The following is a 6,000-nucleotide window of genomic DNA, read 5'->3' as shown; positions in this document are numbered from 1 at the left end:
GGCAAACCGAATCCAGCAGCACATCAAAAAGCTTATCCACCATGATCAAGTCAGCTTCACTCCTGGGATTCAAGGCTGGTTCAACATATGCAAATCCATAAAGGTAATCCATCACATAAACAGAACCAATGACAAAAACCACATGATTATCTCAATAGATGAAAAGGCCTGGCCGGGCGCGGTGGCTCAAGCCTGTAATCCCAGCACTTTGGGAGGCCGGACGGGCGGATCACGAGGTCAGGAGATCGAGACCATCCTGGCTAACATGGTGAAACCCCGTCTCTACTAAAAATACAAAAAACTAGCCGGGCGAGGTGGCGGGCGCCTGTAGTCCCAGCTACTCGGGAGGCTGAGGCAGGAGAATGGCGTAAACCCGGGAGGCGGAGCTTGCAGTGAGCCGAGATTGCGCCACTGCACTCCAGTCTGGGTGACAGAGTGAGACTCTGCCTCAAAAAAAAAAAAAAAAAAAAAAAAAAAAAGAAAAGGCCTTTGACAAAATTCAACAGTCTTTCATGCTAAAATCTCTCAATAAACTAGGTATTGATGGAATATATCTCAAAAAATAAGAGCTATTTATGACAAACCCACAGCCAATATCTTACTGAATGGGCAAAACCCGGAAGCATTCCCTTTGAAAACTGGCACAAGACAAGGATGCCCTCTCTCACCACTCCTATTCAACATAGTGTTGGAAGTTCTGGCTGGGGCAATCAGGCAAGAGAAAGAAATAAAGGGTATTCAATTGGGAAAAGAGGAAGTCAAATTGTCTCTATTTGCAGATGACATGATTGTATATTTAGAACACCCCATTGTCTCAGCCCAAAATCTCCTTAAGCTGATAAGCAACTTCAGCAAAGTCTCAGCATACAAAATCAATGTGCAAAAATCACAAGCATTCCTATACACGAATAATAGACAGAGATCCAAATCATGAGTGAACTCCCATTCACAATTACTACAAAGAGAATAAAATACCTAGGAATCCAACTTACAAGGGATGTGAAGGACCTCTTCAAGGAGAACTACAAACCACTGCTCAACGAAATAAAAGAAGACACAAACAAATCGAAGAACATTCCATGCTCATGGATAGGAAAAATCAATATTGTGAAAATGGCCATACTGCCCAAAGTAATTTATAGATTCAATGCTATCCCCATCAAGCTACCACTGACTTTCTTCACAGAATTGGAAAAAACTACTTTAAAGTTCATATGGAACCAAAAAAGAGCCTGCATAGCCAAGACAATCCTAAGCCAAAAGAGCAAAGCTGGAGGCATCATGCTACCTGACTTCAAACTACACCACAAGGCTACAGTAACCAAAACAGATATATAGACCAATGGAACAGAAAAGAGGCCTCAGAAATAACACCTCACATCTACAACCATCTGAGCTTTCACAAACCTGACAAAAACAAACAACGGGAAAAGGATTCCTTATTTAATAAATGGTGCCGGGATAATTGGCTAGCCATATGTAGAAAGCGGAAACTGGATCCCTTCCTTATACTGTATACAAAAATTAACTCAAGATGGATTAAAGACTTAAATGTAAGACCTAACAACATAAAAACCCTAGAAGAAAACCTAGGCAGTACCATTCAGGACATAGGCATGGGCAAAGACTTCATGACTAAAACACCAAAAGCAATGGCAACAAAAGCCAAAATAGACATATAAGATCTAATTAAACTAAAGAGTTTCTGCACAGCAAAAGAAACTATCATCAGAGTGAGCAGGCAACCTACAGAATGGGAGAGAATCTTTGCAATCTACCCATTTAACAAAGGGCTAATATCCAGAATCAACAAAGAACTTAAACAAATTTACAAGAAAAAAACAACCCCATTAACAAGTGGGCAAAGGATATGAACAGACACTTCTCAGAAGAAGACATTTATGCAGCCAACAAACATATGAAAAAATGCTCATCATCAATGGTCATCAGAGAAATGCGGATCAAAACCACAATGAGATACCATCTCATGTCAGTCAGAATGGCAATCATTAAAAAGTCAGGAATCAACAGATGCTGGAGAGGATGTGAAGAAATAGAAACACTTTTACACTGTTGGTGGCAGTATAAATTAGTTCAACCATTGTGAAAGACAGTGTGGTGATTCCTCAAGGATCTAGAGCTAGAAATATCATTTGACCCAGCTATGCCATTACTGGGTAAATATCCAAAGGATTATAAATCATCCTACTATAAAGACACACGCACATGTATGTTTATTGCGGCACTATTCACAATAGCCAAGACTTGGAACCAACCCAAATGTCCATCAATGATAAACCAGATTAAGAAAATGTGGCACATATACACATATACACCATGGAATACTATGCAGCCATAAAAAAGGTTGAGTTCATGTCCTTTGAAGGGACAAGGATGAAGCTGGAAACCATCATTCTAAGGAAGCTATCACAAGGACAGAAAACCAAACACCGCATGTTCTCACTCATAGGTGGGAGTTGAACAATGAGACACATGGACACAGGGCGGGGAACATCACACACCAGGGCCTGTTTGGGGGTGGGGGCTGGGGGAGGGATAGAATTAGGAGAAATACCTAATGTAAATGACAAGTTGATGGGTGCAGCAAACCAACATGTCTCTATTTTTTGTAGAGACAGGTTTTTGCCATGTTGTCAAGGCTGGCCTTGAATTCCAAACTCAAGCAATCCGCCCAGCTCAGCCTCCCAAAGTGCTGAGATTACAGGCGTGAGCCACCATGCCCAGCTGTAGATTTTTATTGAAGTATAAAATACATACAGAAAATTTGCTGAAAGTACTATTTGTATGTCCCATTGATTTTTAAAAGTGAGTATATCCATGTAACCAGTACCCAGATCAGAAAACAGAACATTACCAGCTCCAGTGGTCTCCCTCATGCCGCCCATCCCATTCTAGTCACTATACTGTCCAAGGCTAATCAATATCCCGACTTCTAACATTATAGAGTAGTTTTGCCTGTTTGTGAACTTTATGTGAATAGAATTATACAGTATGTGCTCTTTTGTGTCTGGTTTCCTTCGCTCAACATTATATTGTAAGATACATTCCTTTTGCTGCTTGTAGTTGCAAATTGTTCACTCTCATTGCTGTGGTTATCACAATCAATTCAACTGTTAGCAGGCACTTGAATGGTGCTGCTGTGAACTTTCTAGAGCCTATATCTGTGTGTACACATGTACTCATTTTTGTTGGGTATAATCCATAATTGAAATTGTTGATCATAAGGTATGTATGACGGTTGGCTTTAGTAGGTACTGCCTTGGCTTCATTTTATAGATGATGGGAAAAATAAATGCAGAAAGGGAAGAGATTTATCCAAGATCACCTGGCTGCTGAGCTAAGATTGGAACCTGACTTTATTCTCTTCCAGTGCATTTGTCTAGGCCCCAATTTCAAGAAGAGGCAGCCTAGAGATTCAGCAGAGTCTTACACATCATACATTTAATTGATGATCTGTCCTTATAATCAAACCCCTTGTGTAAGAGGAAAACAAAGACCAAGCATGAGAGGGGGTGCTGTTCAGTGGGGACATAATTGTAAATACCAATTTAGATTGGAGGGAGCTGGTACAAGGTCTTCTCATCCTATCAAAGAATAGCATGCAGCATGTCTCTGACTAAGTAAGATTTAGATTCAGCCTACTTCAGTGCCAGGCCCTGTAGATGGTGCTTTCTCATAGATTATCTCATTTAATCTTCCAAACAAAAAACAGATCAATTTGCATTCTTAAGGATTCTAAAAGCATTATATCAAATGAGAGTAGATGAATTCTGTAAGCAAACAGGAGCAATGTAGAACAGTGCTTCTCAAACAATCTGCTAAAGGACCAATTCATCATAGAGCAATATTTTTGTAAATAAAATAAAAATAAAACTTACTAGAAAAATAGAATGAAAAGATATTCAAAATATATGCTCCTGATTTTTATTATTAGATTAAACAGACATAAAGTGTTGTTAAATTGCTATAAAAGTTTCTAAAAACTCTCAATTTCTACATTTATGTCATTGGCTAATTGTTGGGAATAGGCCCCCCAAAATCTGGCCATAAACAAAATCTCTGCAGCACTGTGACATGTTCATGATGGCCATAACACCCATGCTGGAAGGTTGTGGGTTTACTAGAATGAGGACTAGGAACACCTGGCCCACCCAGGGTGGAAAACCTCTTAAAGGCGTTCTTAAACCACAAACAATAGCATGAGTGATCTGTGCCTTAACGACATGCTTCTGCTGCAGATAACTAGCCCAACCCATCCCTTTATTTCGGCCCATCTCTTTGTTTCCCATAAGGGATACTTTTAGTTAATCTAATATCTATAGAAATAATGCTAATTACTGGCTTGCTATTAATAAATATGTGGGCAAATCTTTGTTTGAGGCTGTCAGCTCTGAAGGCTGTGAGACCCCTGATTTCCCACTTCATACCTCTATATTTCTGTGTGTGTCTCTTTAATTCCTCTAGCACTGCTGGGTTAGGGTCTCCCCGACCGAGCTGGTCTTGGCAGCTAATAATGGTATCCAGATCAATACTGGTTTGCAGACTACACTGTGAGTAGCACTGATTTATAATTCACCACCCATTCCCACTGGCCTTTCCAGAAAGATTGATAATGATCTTACCAGTAGAAATGCTTGAATAACAAGATATCGGCATAATAATGAGACCTTGGAAACCATTCCCACCAATGCAGGTTACTGCATACATTAACAGGACTTTATCATTCCCCTGTCTGTCTTCCAAAAATTTCTTGCCCAGGAAGATAAAAGCTATGAATAACTTTCTTGTTCTTTTCAAGAACTTCCCACCAAATCTCATTGAAATGAACATAAACCCATTACACTTTTTAATAGATAGCATTAAAAAGACTATTTACTCTCCAAGAATCTTGGAAAGCTTTGGCTTGGGTCTACCAGTCCTAATCTATCATATCATGATCCTTAGTCAAACTTAATCAAGCACCATTCCACTGAAAGGCCTGTCTTCATCAAGATTCCAAAACCTTATAAATATCCCTTCCCCTACTCCCAGATGCTACTGAGACTCTGCCAAGGCAGGGCTCTTCTTATCATGGTATACAAAAAATTCAGCTTTGCCTTCTTCCACAGCTTATTTTGCTGATATTTTCTGGGAGCTGGCATTCAACAATCAAGACTTTACTCTTCCTTTTAGCCTTGCTCAGTGGTTTTCAAAGTTTAATGAACATAACAATTACTGAGGAGTATTATATATGTAAAAGCATGCATGGGCAATTGAAGGAATCTCCATGGGTAATTTTGATTATGCCACATTTAAGACTAAGTCTTGTATATGGAAATTAGCAATTTTTGAAAGAATAAAGAACCACAAATTGTTAGAGCTGAAAGTAGCCGTAAATGGCAAGACATCAGTGTGTGAATCAGCTGTTAGTACATCGAAATCACCTGATGGAGTCTGTTTAAACACCTATCCCTTGGTTTCACCTGAGATCTACTGAATCAGAATTCTGGACATGGGGCCTGTGAATGTAACAAACTTCTAGGGGACTGTGATGTACAATCAAGTTTGAGAACCACCCTTCTGTACCAACCATTTCATTTTGTAGATGAGGAAATGGAGACTCAGAAAAGGGATTAAACCTTTCCAAGATCACACAGCTATTGAGCTATGTGTCTCTTAATTCCCTGACAAGAGCTCCAGGTACTGGAGATACGCTTTTGAAGATGTCCTACATCTGATATCCTGAATGAAAATGATTAATGATGTAAGCAAAACACACTTCTATTTTGGGTTCTCATCATCCCTTTAAGATTTATTGTCTGGGAGGAGGAGTTGTAGTAATCCTCCCAGGCTAGTGGACATCGTGACTTTTCTGCTGTTAGGTAAGAGGCACCAACTAAAGTAGAATTTTCCAAAAAAAAAAAAAAAAAAAAGTAAAATTATGACTCTCAAGCAAAGATAAAATGAACCTATACGGTGTTGAGACTCTATTGACTGTCT

Source organism: Trachypithecus francoisi, unplaced genomic scaffold, assembly GCF_009764315.1.
Source record: "Trachypithecus francoisi isolate TF-2019V2 unplaced genomic scaffold, Tfra_2.0 Lachesis_group8, whole genome shotgun sequence".
In the NCBI taxonomy this organism is placed as follows: Eukaryota; Metazoa; Chordata; class Mammalia; order Primates; family Cercopithecidae; genus Trachypithecus; species Trachypithecus francoisi.
Note: the sequence above shows the minus strand (reverse complement) of the source record.